The sequence below is a fragment of the Schistocerca serialis genome, chromosome 4 (assembly GCF_023864345.2).
Source record: "Schistocerca serialis cubense isolate TAMUIC-IGC-003099 chromosome 4, iqSchSeri2.2, whole genome shotgun sequence".
Taxonomy (NCBI): domain Eukaryota; kingdom Metazoa; phylum Arthropoda; class Insecta; order Orthoptera; family Acrididae; genus Schistocerca; species Schistocerca serialis.
The window spans coordinates 266,654,835-266,673,162 of NC_064641.1; the positions used below are offsets into that span (position 1 = coordinate 266,654,835).

The window sequence follows — 18,328 nt, forward strand, 5'->3', positions numbered from 1 at the left end:
CCGTAGATGATTGACCTCTATTAGTCATAACTAAAGGAGTATTAGCCTGCACTTAGAAACGAGGATGATAACGACAAGATCAAACAGGTTTCGACTCGGAGTACGAAATGCAATCGAATGCACTTCCTCACATCTGTTTATTTGCCATCTGTGCTTTTAAGGTTCTTGTAAATGTTTCCAAACGAAATTCAACTAATAAAAATTACCCTACGAACTAGCTGTCAAGTGTACAAGGAAGGTGATGATACTGATACAGATTAATGAATGCTGAGCTCAGTAACGAATAGGACATTAGTCTGCTAAGGCTGAAGGCAATGAAAGAATAATACATGACACAGGTAAAAGTATCAGTAACTGAAAAACCGGCACCGAAGTTCTAGACGAAAAACTAATTTATAGTCCTATTTTTGTTAGAATATTGACGTTTTTTACATACTAATGCCTCTTACGTTGCGTCGTCGGTACTTTCAGTAGAATGAAATTCAAATTAAAGATATAAAAAAATGAAATTGAAAAGCAGTGATACATTTTCAGGTTGTAGTCTTTACTCAAATGTTCTGATAAATCATCAGTATCTACTGCTTCTGGTTTCATTACGAAATATTAATGTTAAAGTGTGTGGACGACAAGCATCGTTACATACGAAATTATTCGACTAACAGTGCAATCATGCAGCACTGCATATCCTCAGCACGACAAAAAATCGCTTAATATCTAGAACTTGAATTCAACCTATTGTTTTAAATGTACGATTCATTGTACTACAATATTCAACTACACCCGTAACTTCTGAACGTTATTCTATAAGGTAGATGAGAAGAATATCAAATGGATAACAAGAAAATATAGGTATTACTCTTTATATACATATGCACGAACGTGAGTTCCTTCAATTTGAGACAATAAATCCCTTCTTTGGAAAGCCTTTCCTTCTTTATCGCATCCTCCAACATGGACCAGAAATAAACGGGTAGGAACAACTATAAATAGTGTATGAATTGGAACTATAGGAGCAAGCTTGACGAAGCAAATGAAAATAGAGGAACAGAAACGTCGCAAACTTTGGTGTAGTATTGATAACAGCACATGAAGTGTACAGACTACAGCCTCCAAGTAGTAGTCTATGGTGAGCCGGAATGGAATGCTTACAGTCGACGAAATTGTCTAAAATGACTTGAGCTATGATTCCTCCAACAACCGAATCTGAATATATACAGCCCAATTCTATTACTTACCTGGCCAGATATGTTTAGAATATATAAGACATGTTATACATGTATTATCGATGTATTGTCGCGAATCCCACAACCAAAGCAGCTGACACCTCACATGCAAGACAGAATAACAAGAAACAGCTTTTCTTCTCGCTTTATCGATGGGTTACTGACCTTCATTGTAGTCTGGGCAAATGGAGACGAATTGTGTGATTTGTCTTTGTTACGTACCTGTGTCGATGGTTCTAAGTCTCACAGATGGCACCCCACGTACAACTCTGGAACAAGTTGGTATTGCAGTAGGTATTCGTTCAAAGCTAAAAAATTTTCATCCACATAAATCATGCCTTAAATGTTACAACATTGAATCGGCGTGAAATCGGTCATGTTAAGTGCTTTCCTGGCATTTAAATATCAAAAGATGAGAAGACCGAGTCCAAACCGGTGCAAGAAAAAAAAATTAAAAGCGAATCAGTGATCGTGAAATGTGTGTAACACACTCGCAGCTCGCTGCACGGTGACGTCTGTGAGGTTGGCAACACTGGAAGTGCCAGAGCGTCCGACCAGTGAAAGCGTCGGTGTCGCGGTGCTGTGATGTGTTCAATAATATTGTGTTTACCCTAGAGAGCGCCCCGATCAGTCCTGGCAACAGTCCCAGGAGCGCTGGTCCGCTACCGCCTCCTCCGTCCCCGTCGCCGCCGCCGCTGCCCTGCTCCACAAACATCTGTTAGCTACTGATTCAAGCAGTGACCAAATGTAGATCTCACCTGCCGTGCCGCCGCCACAAACCTTCCTCGCCATAATGTCGCCTTACTCAAGGAAAACTGTGCAAGAATCAAGTTGATTCATTCTTTCCTGAAATGACGTACACCTCCATGCACAAGAAGCACTATTGCTGTTGTTAATATAATGGCCAACTCACAGGAGGAGAAACAGAATTTGTCCTGAAAGGTGCTGTTTCATGAGTGAAGAAATTCTTGCAAATAATGCAAGCCCCCCCCCCTTTCTTTTACCTCCAATCGTTCGCGAAATGGAACCACAGTAAAAATCAAAAATGTTTTATTTGCAACATTTAGCTACACCTTCCACCCAGTTCTCCACACATAGTCGCTGCTCAACGTAGAACTTTGTTGTAGCGTGTTGAGAACTTTCCAATATTCTCTTCATGTAAAGCTGGCACCTGTGCTTCCCCCAATTCCCCACGCTGATCTGCTGCCCGCCAAAATCCTGTCCTCATAGCCATCAGTTCGTGTGAACTAAGAGACGACGATCAGAGGGAGCTGTCTGGTGGATGATCAAGCACCACGCAGCGAAAACGTGCAGGAGCTTCGTGGTTTCACCAGCAGTGTGTGGCTGAGCGTTGTGACGAAGGAGTAAATGCGTTACATTTTCGGTATGTTATGCTGGTTGTATGAAATCAGGCACAACCCCTCTGCAGGTAATTCACATTTGGCGGGAGACTATTTTGTAAGCATAAAGATGCACTGTGCGCTAAGCAACGGAAAGTCTGACATTACAAGAGAAGCATTGTGTAATTTTGAGAGAGCACTTTCCGGAAAGAGCCGGACAACATATTACTTGCTACCACATAGATCTCGCTAAATGACCAGAACAATAAAATTCGAGAAATTAGACCTAATACAGAATCTTACCGACCATCATGTTTCCTCACATCCTTTGCAAGTGGAACAGGGAAGGAGGCTTCCATTAGTAGTGCCAGAAGTACTCTCCGCCACATATCTTAAGTGGCTCGAGGAGTATGATGTGGATGCAGACAGGTGGGTCGCCTGGCCAAGTACGTTCATGTTACGTATCACCAAAATTTTTACATTTATACCTACACTCTGCTATCTACTTGTAACTAAATGTCGACGTACTTACATTGCATCAAGTAATAATACTTCTCCCCTTACAATTCGAAGATAACACGCGAGAATTATGATTGGTTAAATTACTTTCTACGCCTTGTAATTACTTTAATCTTGTCTCCACGGGCCCTACACGGTCGGTACAGCAATTAAGTCACTCAAAAATCATTCTTGAAGCTTTGTAAGTATACTTTCATGGGATCGCTGGTGTCTCTATTCATGCGTCTGCCTGTGTGGGTTGTTCACAATAGCGTTGACGTTCTCCCATGAGTGCAACAATCTGTGACAAATCGCGTTGCCACCCATTGTATGTTCTAAATGAGGAAGTTCACTTATGGCCTCCATTCATCGACATCCTTAGTTGGTATATGAACTAGCGTTTAAAAAATAAAAGTCATATGCCAAGATATCTAGACTTATGCCATGAACGGTGAACTTCTGATTTCATATTACATGGCGCATTTGGATGGATACTGTTTGTGTGTTAATGAGACAATGTTTGATGTATTACGTCCTTGGAATCTCCGTGGTGCACTCCAAATTGTCTGAACAGCTCACTCGGTACACTGACAAAAATATTCAACTTCCTTGTTTGTCTCTAAGGACGAAAATCGCACTTACATCAGTGTTTTCCTCCACAGAGTGATAGCTGTAATTTTCTACCAGCTGAATTGTTTGAACGTTGCACCAATTGTAAGAGTATTCTAAGTTCGGTTGGGGAACTTTATTGATACAATAGAAGACTTGTTCATCATCCCATCAGTTTACTTGCAGATGATATTCTCAGTTTCGCTCTGGACACACACACACACACACACACACACACACACACACACACACACACACACACACGCACGCACGCAGGAGAGAGAGAGAGAGAGAGAGAGAGAGAGAGAGAGAGAGAGAGACTGATATGATGACATGCACACGGCCTCTAGGGACATACACACTCGCATTCAAAAGACAAATGATTTTGAACTAAGCATGCAATGTGCATTATACTGTCAAAGTGTGTACACGTTAGGCTGATGTTCGAGATGAACAGTGGCGGACAGATTCTTAAACGGGGGCGTCAGGTTGTGAGTGTCCGGCGGCACGGCAGCTGCGTCTCCCGCTAATGTTTACCCCTGAGAGAGTTCCCAGCAGTCCGGGTAACAGGTCCAGTAGATCTCCGCTGCCTCCGTCTCCTTCGCCGCCCTGTGAATAAAAGAAATCTTTTCAAATACCAAATTCCATGATAATATCGACCGGAACACTTCCTGCAGGTTCCCTCACCGTCTGCACTATCTAGTGCAGCGTAGTTCCACACACAGTGGCAATAGCAGGTTTAGTTATGGTCTCCCACTTCTTTTGTGGTACAAGCGACGAGAAAGAGACCACACTATCAATAATAATCTTAACATCAACGAATTTGGTGTGGGGGATTATAATTTTATGGAGTTGTGTTTGTAAGTTCTGTCTTTAGGTTTGTATTCTTTGCCTTGAATAGAAAACGGAAGGAAGTAATCCGGTGCCACGAGTAATGGTATACACTCATAGCGTCTTGTCAATAATATTATTGTTGCACGTGAGCCTAGTAGTGATTTCTTAGATATGTTTCCATCGTGGAGGGAGATGCGAGGGGGTTATGACCTGTGAAGCCTACGGCGATCAGCAGCGCAATTCACTTTCCTCTGGCGTCACGGCCCAAAACTGACACCTCGTACACAATCTCAGCTAGTACTTTCAAAGCATGTAATTAGTCAAAACGATCCAGTATTGTTGTATTTCATTGTCATAGATTAATCAGTGAAATAAATCTCAACAGCCTAGCATCTAGGTGTTCTGAGTCAAACCAAGTTAAGAAGTACAACTACATAAATTTTGTGATTGAGAAGGCAATACCTTAGAGATAACTCCTAAGAAGAAATTATTCGACACTGGTGCATGAATTAAGTGTTTTACCACTTCATTGTGCTTGCAAGAGTAGATGATACATAAGTTATGTTTACCATGGACAGTGACCCCAGAAGATCAGGCAACAGCGGCAGAATCGCACCACTGTCTATCGCTGAGCCGTTCTCACCCTGTACATAAACAGAAAACGATTAAAATACTGAAAATTTTCTGCCGAAGAAAAGGCTGAGTGAAACTAGACAAAAACCCCATTCGTGCGAAGAACCCAATGTGCTTCAGAGAAGAAATGAAAATTTTGTGGCTACTCAAATACATGAACATGCATATGTTCAACTGTAGTAGATTTGTAGAACGTGTGGCACTAGAGAGCATGTAGTGTTTGTGAGAAGACCAGAAACACATAGATGTTCATATTTTGAAAAGTTGTGTGTAATTAGTGGTGCACAGAGTAAATGTTACAATGTCCAATAGCACTTACTGTATCGTGTTTTGGTTCATAAAGTGCCGCAAGAAGGGTTTTATCTCAGTATGCATTTATTATTCATTAGCTACTTTCGAAATTTACACAAATCTTTGTCTTCCAGCTACCGAGTATAATGTCCTAGTCATGAAATTGACATTAATTCGTTTTAATGGACAGAAATTCTGATAGAGAAATGTATAACGCGTAATGGACAACTGGCAGTTGCGGATAATTGATCGATCACAGAAGTTTCTCTTGGTTAGCTCTGTAAAAAAATTTGGATGAGAATTAAAATATTTACCAAGAACATAGAGCTATGATGGATAATGTCATATGACGATTATACAACGTTTTCGTACTCCAGAATTTACGGTCCTGGAATGTTAGGAACACGGTCGGAGCAATGGCGAACACTTGAAAGGTTTGACGCATAGCTTTAAAGGATGCCTCGTATCTGTTTGCATTAGTATCAGAGCTAATGTCACACAAACTAGACCTTTCCTGACCAAAATTTAGTTTTTTTTTAGCTTTAATTTGCTTTTTAATGACTAATGTGTGCAACCTAAATGCTTTTTAAATTTTCTTTTTCGTTCTAATTAAAAGTATTGTAACATTTAATACATTCTTAATCATACGGCTATTAAATGTTATGACAGTTATAATATCTGTTCTTTGATTCCAACGGTCCACGCGTCCCGTCTAGCATTAAGTTCTCCCGTTATTTATGTTGAATTGCTGTCTCTTGCAACAAAGCAATGTTATCTGTACTTGAAGCCACGTTTTCCTCTCTCCTACTCTCACCCAGTCCTTTGGTACAATCGCTCGTAGATCATAGTCACTGTAGTGATAGTGTTTGAACAGCATAATGGTCAATTCCCACAAAATCATAGTCTCGATATGAACTCTAACACTTCCATCGGACACATAGAATCTATAGCTACCTATCACAGCCTCCGTTGTACACAGACTGTGTGCCATGCAGATGTTTCCACGTCTCTTCAGTCACAAGACATGAGACAGAGGAATTTATATTATTTGCATTCTAGTTACAATTCCCTGACTAACTAGTACATCTTTAGTGAATATGAATGGTAAGCTGTGAATGAAGCCTTGTATCATAGAGAAGAAAGTGATAAAAGTGCCGAAATTCAAACTTTTTATAATACGATTTGTCTCAGAAGCTTCATGAAGGCTTCAGTCGACGTTGGCTGCATTTGATTAATTTTTAAAATTTATCATGCAGCACCAGTTTCGGGTCTCATTCCTATTTATGTGACACAATGTAAATTTCGTAATGTCACACGAGCAGTCTTAAATACGTGCACTACACTCAGGTGAGTGTGTATCATGCCGATAGGAAGATATTACCAGAAAATATATTTGGTCTCAGTTGTTCGGTTGATACTGATATGGTTGGCGAGCGTTTATTGCTTGACGACCGGAGGTGTACATATCTTCGTAATGTTTCAGTGTGTCACTTAAACTGGAAAGAGACCTGGTATTAAAGCTGGGCACGAGACCCGAATTGTGCCGGCATAGCAAAATAACAAATAAATCTTTCGCAGCAGAGGTCGACTTTTAGTTATCAAAAATAAGGAGCCTGAGGTTCTTATGAGTTGCAGGTCATAGTCGATGCGAAATATTCACAAGCTGTGCTTGTCACAGGCTTTCTTGAAATCTCATGTGATGAAAAAGATGCAAATTTTGAAGGGAAGTGAAAGAATAATGGTGCAAGTGCTAAATGTCACGTGGTGATATGTGGCGAAAGATGACCATCACTATCTGTGAGTCGTCCTCCGTCAAAGACGTGCAAATGTGAAAATCGTAACGGTAGACTCTCATTACCCCTCCCAGGAGGCCGGGGAGCAGGTCCGGTATCAGTGCCAGCAGAGGTCCTATGTCGCTCATGGTCGTGTTCCCGTCGCCCTGCATGTAGAGATGTTAAGTGTGAGGACGTCACTTTACATATGATCGTGCTTAAGTGCAAGACTGTGTGTTTGACATTTACCCCGATCAGCCCTTCCAGCACGTTAGGCAACAGCTCGAGCAGGCCGCCGATGTCGATTCCGGTACCGTTCTCGCCGTCGCCCTGGGAGCACATTGATGACGTGATGTTACGAGTGAAGTGTTACAGGTGATGTGGTGCGCTATTTCACTAGACAAAATCTGCTTACCCCTGAGAGTCCTCCCAGCAAGTCCGGAGCCAGCGCCAGCAGGTCCGCCAAGCCGCCACCGCCGTCTCCGTCACCCTGGCGTCAGTCGGAACACACTGTGCGTTATATCGAGTATTCGGTGTGTAAGGGGTGCCTGACAACTGCATGAGTGATCTCTTTAGCTGAAACACCTCTACGTTTCTAGGGACAGGCTTCCTTGACTGACAGCCACTTGCTTGACTAACGCGCAGGACTTCTGTACAATGTTTTGGGTCTGGGAGTTTCTGATTCGACTTACAAACTCTTACTGTGAAATGTAAGGGGAGATCAAAAATTTTATGTACGGAGGTCGTACTATCTAGAATCGGTATGTCAAACAGACAAAATCACCGGGAGCAATTAGGCAATCATGCAACTAACGCATCTGGTTGAAGATACCCGTTTGCTTTAGCACTGTATCCTACTGCGTGAAGGAGAAAGTACCCGTCTGTTGAGCATCCTCATCCGACAGGAACCATTGACCCTTCTAGGCCTGTTTCAAGGTACCGAAGGCGTGATTATTGCAACGGTAGAGATCAGAGATATAGGACGGGTGTTCGGGTGTCTTCCACTCAAGTTGGCGAAACTTCTCCGCTACGACATTTGCGATATGGGGACGTGCGTCATCATGAAGCAGCAACATCCCTTGTCACAGTTTGCTACAGCCATGCTGTCCCAAAAACATTTTTCATTCTCCGATGGATGTCTACTGGTGTTTGTCCTTCGGCAACAAAGAAAGTAATAACAGCACGTTGGCCTTGTTTGGATGCGTTTGATAATAACGTCGTCATAGTTCACGTTTCCCCATTTACAGCACGCTCGTCGGACACACACGAATGATACACTAGTCTCTTGTCCACATGCCAGTGGTTACACACCCGCGTCTGAGTTGCGCTAATTTTCATATACTCTGCGGCAATGCCCTCAAACGGAAACTTTTTGATCCCCCTTGTAAATGCTAAGGAACTGAGTTCGCCATGTAAGTTACAGGATGTGTGAGAGAGACAAAGACGGGATCGGACTTTAGCTGCTTAATCGTGCTCTGACGACCCCACTACACGAGCAAGCATCTAATATATATACTATAATAGAAACCCAAAATAAAAGAGGCGTTTCCAGTTGATAATCGAATGCATACGACTACTGAACGAAAAACTAAAACTAATGGCCTTACAAAGGAAAAATTCCAGTGCGCCGCAAAATACTGCTAGTTCAACAAACGATAAATTAGCATAAAATATGAAAACTACGTACGTAATAAATTTAATTAGTTTCAAATGATATGGCATATGATGCACAAAACACTAAGTGGCAAGATATGGAAAGATACGAAGCTGAAAATTTACAAAGTACTGGCTACACATATTACAACATATGGAATCAAATCTTGGGCATCAGCTAACAAATACAAAACAAGGTAACAACGCGGCAAAATGAAATTTTAGAGGACAGTTAAAGGAGGAACCCGGAGAGACCAAAGACAAACCAGTACTGTATGACAAGACTATACTACATACTGCATAAGTGAAAAAGGAGGTCGAGGATACATAAAATGGAAACAGGATATTAATCGAGGAAAAAAATCTCTCCAGCAGCAAAGGGACAGGCTCCAGGCCTACTTCTTTAAGTGAAGAAGAAGAAGACGATAATGAACAGGAAGAACAAGTAGAAAAGAAGACTAATTATGAGTGCATAGGTCAGACCTACTAAGAAGTTGTTCAGAAGACTTGGTTCGAGATCGCAAAAATCCTAAGATGTTTGTATCTGTCTCCTGGAGCAAACTGCTTCCTTCCGGTCGTTTCTACGGAAGATTACATGGCAGTCCGTCCTCATGAAACAACGTATCCCTGGCCAATGAATGCTTCTAAGGACCGACACATTCTGTCGACACTGGCTTCAACTTCTTCTTAAATAATTTCGCTGCTCGAAGATCTTAAAAAATCGTATTACCTCAAATTTTTTTATAGTCATCGGATGTTTTAGATTTAAGGTCACATCCTCTTCTACGTAATATCTCAGCCAACAACAGAGATGTTCAATTTACAGAAAACCAAGTGTGCCGGAAGCACTTCTAAAATTATTTTATCGAGTACATCGGAAAAGAGTCATTGCCATTTGTCTCATCTGTGTCTTGTGACGTGGGTGTTTCAGACAAAGAGGTCACCTAAGGATAAGCTGCCACACAGTCTGACTGACGGTGTCCAGGGTTGATGAACCGCTCCTCAAAAATTTGGGAGAATTCTAGTAGTCTTCGTGATGCGAGAGCATTATCGAGTTAGTATCAGAGGAAAAAGATAAACAAGTAATGATGTGTCTACGACAAATATTGAGTGAGGTCATAATCTCTAGTCTTCATAGTCATCATAAACGTGCATTCTTTGTGGCTTTTGAAGATAGCCATCATCCATATTCACCTTCAGCGATTTAGGAAAACTATGGAAAATCGAAAATATATGGCATGCTCTTCTAATTTGTTAACCAACGTGATAAAACCCGCAGTGTGAAGACTAGAGTGTTTCCATGTCTACACGTAGAGTATAATAGGGACGACTCCAGCAGTCGGGTATGTATGGAGAAGGATTTCAGTAAATTGATGAAGGAACTACAAGCGAGGTCCTACAATTTTTTAAGGCACTGGACTCACAGCAGAAAGGAGTGACGATTTAGATTTCCTGTTGTTACTGTTGGTAAATGCTGGGGTGATATCAAGTAGACCAAGGAAGATTTTCCTACCTTACTTGAGCCACTGGACGACTGGCTTCCAAGTAAGTCATGGTTAAAGCATTATGAGCTCCATCGTTGATTCTTTTTACTTCCTGCAATGTTCACTGAGTCCAAGTCACCGAATTTGCACTGACTGTCAGGCTAACGAATCATAGAAGTTGTGACATCACTGTGACACATCACAATGCGATGCTGTTTCATCCTCTTCCACTATTTCACGGTAATTTTATTGAAAGTACTGGACATGGTTGCTTCGGAAGAAAGTTTTCGTTTTTCCCACTGGGAAAGTATTCGCCCGGTGTGGTTTGTCAGCAGAAGGCAGACAGTGAGTCTCATTAGGAGGGGAGCTGAGTTTCGCTGAAGTAGGGCCGCAGCCCGACCCGTGCTTTTGCCGGTTGGAGGCGGTATATCTCCTTTCTGAGAGCAGAGACCACCGTGCCGCCACTGCCGTCCCCAGAGAATAATTCAGCACGGCGTTTTTGCCTTTTCTGTTTGGAAATCAAAGGAAGGGACACATTGGTGCTGCCTCAGAACCTTGACAAAATCAGTCGCTTTCACTCCAGAATTTTGATGTATCCACTCCAATGAGTCGCCCCGACTACCATGCTTGGTGCAAAGAGGTTGAACAATTAATGGGATACTGCGTCAGGCCATTACCAACATCTCGTTTGTTAATGTGTTTTCATTACATTGGCAACAGTATGTGGAGGTGTTCTTTTCTTAAGTTAGCAGCTGTGGGAGAAGAATGGAGTTTCTGGGCTATTTGTCTCTCAGCCACCATCTAATGGTAATTGGCACGCTGAAGATGATTTCGGATAAATGTAAGTGTTTCAGTTGCGATAGCACGATCCATATTCTAACAGTTCGCTGCTTACTTGTTCTACCACGCAGCTTGTGTTGCTTATTATAATTTTTTGTCTCATTGGCTCTCGTTAACACTGAATTCGCAAACTGCCCAGAAGAGGAAATCTTACTGCTTTAACTCCGTACTGGCTTCCACATAATTTTCTGTATTTTCTCTCGATGTTCTAGAGGACTGTGCTGTCTGGCAGTTTTATGTGAATTGTTTGTATCGTAAAGAGCAAATATAAACCTTATATTGTCAGGCTTGACTTAGATTTCAAAATCTCTTAATTGTGCTACAACGTCTACAAGGTCCCCATGGTTAGGAGACGAATAAATAACAATATAGCCTGTTGTGTCCCTAAGTTTGTTGTTCTCACCGTTACGGTGTTTCTGTATTGTACAGCGGCTAAACACAACCTACAGCTGTTCGAATTTAAAAACACTCATCGAGCTCCAAAGAACAGAAAGCGTGTTTTTGGATAGGTAATGAAGCTTGACTCAGCCTAAGAGGGTAGTCATAACGTTCTGAATACGCCCTCAAAAGAAAATAAAGTCATGTAATACTTTAGGTGCATTTCTGCAGTCATGGTACACATGTAAATTCCCGCGCAGCAGTGCCAGCGTGGGATCCTTTAGAAGAGAGAGAACGAAATATCACAGCCCACTGATAAATTGGAGTATCGTGCGACGAGTCGTTTTCTATATCTGATGGAGAACAACGCTGCAACTATTCCTGCTGAGTTGTTGGAAGTATACAGTAACTGTGGGCCATCATATGACAGGTTCGTTAGGTGGCACAGACGCTAACATAGCGTGAAACGAGTCTGTGTGGCGAAGCAGTAGCAGACAATCTCTGTAAAAAGAAGAAGACCTTTATGCTCGAAACAATGGAGGTGATATTAGAGAAAATAAATATCAGCCATGGATGAGTTTTCAGCATCATGCACGACATTGTGAACCTGACAAAGTTCACCGCCCACTTAGTCGTTTCTGACACCCATCCAGAAACACGCGGAAACGAGTCAACACCCGCAAATGTTACAGCACCGCCAAACCGGTGCACATGATTCCTTCAGCCGCCAATTCATAATGAACTACGATGACTCCGACACACAGGGGTAAAGAAATTTCGACAACGATGAATCCAGACGTTTGATCTTCTTGCTTTGCTCCTGTGTATCGGAGTCACTGTAGTTCATTATGAATTGGCGGCTAAAGGAGTGATCTACGAGATGCTGCATTAAGGCATTGTGAACTTGATAAACTTCACCGTCCACTTACTTCCTTCTCACACCCATTCAAAAACACTCCGAAACGAGACAGCAGCCGTAAATGTTACAGCAGTATCAAGCCCGTCGAAAAAGGCAAAGGGCCAGCTGTCCTCTAACAAGGTGACACAGATATGTTTTAGGTGTGGGGGAGCAGCCAAGGTGTGGTGCTGTCAGACTATGCTAGTAACGGCTAACCACCCCGGGAGCACACTGCCGAAACTGTAGAGGAATTTTTGTTATGGCACCTATTAGTGATCTTTTTAGCACTAAACTGGAAAAACAGGTTGGAGAATGAGACTGAGGGAAAGATGCGAGAGGATCAGGCAGGTTTTACGGCTGGGGGGAGGGTCTGGCATGGAGCATATTTTTAGCTTTAGAGAAGTAAGTGAGAAGACTTATCCTGATGCGTCAGAATATACACCTAATATTTGTGGATCAAAACGCTTATGATTCCGTATACAACAAAGCCTCATGGGTGGCGGTGCAGTATATAGGTACAGAAGTACCTGTCCTATATTGGAACAGTGGAATCAGTCGTGCAGAGGAATGGGAATTGCTTTCCAGCATGAAACTACCTGCTTCTCAATATTACTCGTATTTGTCAATGATCAAGTACCGATAGCACATAGCAGGGAGGATATCAGGTTTGCGATAAAAATGAATGACAGAGTATCTAGTAGTGGGAGGAGATAGAAGGAATATATCACTGCTGCTAGGAACTATTGCAGCAGTTTAGAAGCTCAAGTACTTGGGATATAGTATGCATACCTCGGAAAGTTGTGATGCAGGTGTGAAAGCAGGAAATAACAGGCGGAAGGGCAATTAAAATGTGAAATCTAGTTCTCTGGAGCAGGAAAGTACATTAAAAAAATATTCTGCGAACAGTAGTTGAAAGTATACTAACATGATGCAGAAAAATGGATCCTGGAGGACGGCAGAGAAATACAGTCAGTTGAGATGGATGGAATAAGGGGGGCAGCCAGGGCATCCAGAAGAGATCAGAGGGGAGAAGAAGTGAGGAAGTTACGGGGTAGCGGATATGGAACAACCAGTCGTTCAATCGTGGTCTGGCCATGTGTGGCGAATGGAGCAAGGGCTGTGGCTAGGATGGTTGCCGCTGGGAAGAAGGACGACCGAGAATAAAATGGAGAGTCGTAATAATTAGATTAATGAGGAAGACAGATTTGAGAGAGGAAGACGGCAATAATCGTGAGTGCTGGCGAATTGGAACACACGGTAACTGCTGATGATTGGAGAAGCCCTTAAAAGTAAGTAGCATGTTGACTCAGTCATTAATAGAAGCTTATCAAGTCTCATAAACTTCTTACGTTAAACTGGTTACTCGTCTTAAAATTAATACACGTCTAACACATTTTGCAACACATAAATGAAGGACACCGAGTGTCCAGACTGCGCGACACGCTATGTAGTATGTGACGGTGGGTGTTTACCATGGAGAGCCCCTGCAGCAGACTGGGCAGCGCTTCCAGCAGGGCGCCGCTGTCTCCGCCGCCGTCCGCACCCTGCCGTCGTCATGGTAACATGTTAGGCTGATCGGGAACACAAATAGCCTGCTCATCGAAACTCTTAATGACACCGTGGCGGTACATAATTGTAAAACGTATTGTTAAAGGTTTTTCTACACTTTCTGTAGGGCAAAATGTCTAAAGAGCTTCGAATGTCAAAGCGGAATCCTACAACCTTGGCCCCTGATTTTGATAATAAAAGATATTGAGATGTATTTCATTCACAAGTAGGGAATCCAGTGTTGCAGACTTCCTTATTTCCTTTCGGAGCTCTTAAGGATAGTTTTATAATCATAAATACTGCATATTAGTTACCAATGTCTTTCTTCTGATGCATTTCTTCAACAGTATCTATCAAAACGATTGCAAAAATAATTTTGTTCCATCTTTTGAAACTAAAAACACTCTAACTTTATACTCTAAGACCGTGCAATAGTAGCGTCTCTTTAAAAGGAAATGAGGAAGGTCGCATAAAAGGCAATTGATTTGCACTGTTATTACTGGTCTGTCTGAAAAGCATAGAAGTTCCAGAAACAGAACGTAATAGAAGTGAGGAAAGTAAGTGAAAGCAGAATGTGTTTTAGTGAAGAAACCATGCCAAAATTCGATTTAGTGGAATGAGTAATATAACATGAAACGCTTCTTAGAGTTCTTTTCTAAGGAATTCTGAAGAGTAATACACTTTGTATGACAGTTGTAAGACCACGTTCGAACACGATCTCAGCAAGCTTGCAGTACTTCAGGAGAAAGTTAGTCTTGTGATGGTCGTAACATCTCCTTTCCTTTATATATTTGAGGCTTTTTAATCAACTCTAACACGGATTGGAAATGTTATTCGACATGCGATGCTGGTAGTTAGTTCACGAAACTATAAATTTACATTCGAAATAATTCGGTTGTCAACATCATCCTTTGAGTAAAAGCCACGATTAAAGTACACAGAGATCCAGAAAGGTATTTTCACATATTTATCCCAGTTGATGAACACAGATTTTCTGTCCTAGATTATTACTTCGGTCATTAATGAAAGACGGAAGTGAATAACCTCGTACAACAAATTTGTAATCCGTAACTAGAATAAATATACACAATTAACATCAGTTTCATTTCCAATAATCTTAGAGAGAAGTAGAATACATTTCACAGAATTTGAAAGTATTGTGCAAGATATCAATAAATCGTCGGTACGTGACAACGAGTTATTGCGCTAGTATCACCAATCAGTTATGTGCAGTCTTACATCGCAGCAAAGGGGAGAAGTAGTAGAGGAGGAGGAGGAGGAAGAAGAAGAAAAGCGTTTTGTGCTACACAGAATGCTGCTACGTTGCAAAGCATTAATAGCGGCTAAACGCACGCACGCATCTCAAAATGTGGAAAATTATCGTCAATTAAATCGTTGGCTCTGAATCTATCTGCGTATGTAGATACTGAATAGGAACGTGTGTCGAAGACAGAATGGAAAAAGGAACATTAGGGCTTAACTACAATAAGGAACAGTCGCCTGAACGCAAAACAATATATGTTCCCTTACTGTCAATGAAACGGTCCGAGACGTAAATTTATCAGTGATAATAATGGTTCAACTCGGTGAATGCGGATTAAATTACTTGATGAAATACTGTTACGAGCGTATTTTATGAATCGGTCGCGTGGAAACCACAGTTAAAATCAAAAACTGTTTTACTTGAGACATTTTGCTACATCTTCCACCTTATTGTCTACATAATCGCCGCTCCGCCGTAGACATCTGTCGTAGCGTGGTACCAACTTCCCGATACTCTCGTAATTGAAGACAGCTGCCTTTTCTTTCCGCCGATTCCGTACGCTGGTTTGCAGCTCGTTTTGTGTGCCAAAAAGCTGTCCCTACAGCCTGAGGTTCTTGTGAGCGAAAAGATGAAAACCTGAGTGAGCCAAGTCCGGGATTTATGGTTGATGATCAGTCAGATCACATCGAAAATACTGCAGGAGCGTCTTCGTTGCACTTGCGGTATGCGGGTAAGAATCGTTAGGTGGGTTGCATGAAATCAGCTGGAAACCCGTGCAGGCTTCACACCTGGTTGGATACGTTATTTTTTTGGGCATCTGCAAGTGGCCACTTCGCACTCAGAACTGAAAAGTGTGACTTAGTGCGATGGACGGGCATACTAGAGACGCTGCGCAACACGTCCACACAACGCTTGACCTGACTGTCTCGGTGGCTCTAATTTTGCGACCGACAGAAGGTTAAAACAAAAGTAGCCGTCCTACATAGCTTTGTTTGTATCAAGACTGATTTCATGTCTTCATCCACTTTCAGTTTGACATAACACATATCTTTATAGATACAACGTTTTGGTCGACTATATTTTGTAAAGTGCATTTGCCTTGTGCAAAACAATAATTAGTTTAGCTACCAAATGTCCAGGATTTTATATTTACTTTTAATTAATAATGAGGGGCGTTTACTTTTATTCTGAAACTCGTAGTTCCTTTTCTCCCATTTATATGCATGGCAGACACAGTTTTAGCGTCACTCATGTACTGATACCGGACATGGATATTAAAAAAGAAATATGGCTCCCTTCATTTTTTAGACGTACAAATGCGTGTTTCAGTTTTACGTTCGGTGGCTTCAAACATACTATCAGAACTGACCTCACAAGCGGAAAGACACAATCAATGGCTTCACTGCGCGGTGGCATGGTGATGTTACTGATGACAGTTCCACTGAAGCAGAGTTACCAAATACAGATTTCCGAAATATCTTCACAAAAGAAGAAGTAAATATTCCAGGTTTCGAAGCAAGGACATTTGTCAACACGAGTAACTTAGAAGTGGATATTCTCGGTGTAGCAAAGTGGTTTAAATCACTTAATAGTTAATAAAATCAAGGCCTCCTGTCCTGATTGTATACCAGTCACATTCCTCTCAGGGCAAGCTGGTACAATAGCTCCATATTTAGCATACCCGTTGAAAGATCCTTACCTAAAGACTGGAAAGTTGCACAAGCCACACCAATACCAAGAAGGGAGATATCTTTCTTGCGAAACACAACCATTTATTTATCCACACGTAGTAACGAGTGCTATCGACAGGAGATCTCAAATTGATTACACATTTCTAGATTTCCAGAAGGCGTTTGACACTGTTCCTCACAAAAGACTTCAATGAAACTACGCTCCTATAGAGAATCGTGTCAGCTGTTTGACTGCATCCGTGAATTCTTCTCAGAAAGGTTACAGTACGTAGTAATTGACAGAAAATCATCAAGTAAAGCAGAAGTAGTATCTGGCGTTCCCCAAGGAAGTGTTATATGTCCTCTGCCGTTCTTGATCTACATAAAGAATATAGGAGGTAATCTGAGCAGTTCTCTTAGATTGTTTGCAGTGGTGCTATCATTTACCGACTTACAAAATTATCTGATGATCAAAACAAATTGCAAAACGATTTAGGTAAGATATCTGTATGGTGCGAAAAGTGGCAATTGACTGTAAGTAATGGAAAGTGTGAAATCATCCACATGATTACCAAAAGGAATGCTCTAAATACCGGTTAAACGGTAAAATACACAAGTCCAAAGCTATAAATGCGACTAAATACTTAGAGATTACAATTACAAACAACTTACATTGGAACGATCACAAAGATAATATTGCTGGCAAACAACACCAAAGACTACCGTTTATTGTCAGAACACTGAGAAAATGCTACAGGTTTGCTAAAGAAGCTGCCTTCACTACACTTGTCTTTTCTGGAGTATTGCTGTGTGGTGTGGGATCTGCGTCAGATAGAATCGACGGAGGACATTGAAAAAGTTCAAGAAAGGGCATCTCGTTTTGTACTACCGTGAAATAGGAGGGAGAGCGCCACAGATATGATACTTGAATTGGGGTGGTAATCATTAAAACAAAGGCGCTTTTCGTTGCGGCAAGATCTTCTCATGAAATTTCGATCACTAACTCTCTCCTCAGAGTGTGAAAATATTTTGTTGGCGCCCACCTACATAGGGAAGACTGGTCATCATAATAAAAAAAAGATATAGAATTCGCACAGAAGGATTTAAGTGTGTATTTTTCTCGAGCGCTGTTCGATTGTTGAACGGTAGAGAAATAGCCTGCAAGTGGTTCGAAGAACTCTGCTCCAGGAACTCAACTGCGAAATTTAGAGTTATCATGTAGTTGTACATGAAGTAATTTTCGAGTCTGTAAGGAAACTGTAAGTTCAATTTTCGTGTAATTTCGGAAGTAAACAAACGCATGCATCGGACACATGGTGCACGTTGAACTGCTTCAGTGAAAATGGAAGTGCATGTTGTAAGCATACCAAAACGGGGAAAGAAGCTGCAAGTT

At 41.6% G+C, this 18,328-nt stretch overlaps 1 protein-coding gene across 1 annotated transcript in view; it reads right to left on the reverse strand.

Annotated features, from left to right (window-relative positions):
- The window catches only part of LOC126473893 (loricrin-like), a 118,708-nt gene that overhangs the window by 14,449 nt on the left and 85,931 nt on the right, over positions 1-18,328 (reverse strand). The gene's annotated exons all lie outside the window — the stretch shown is intronic.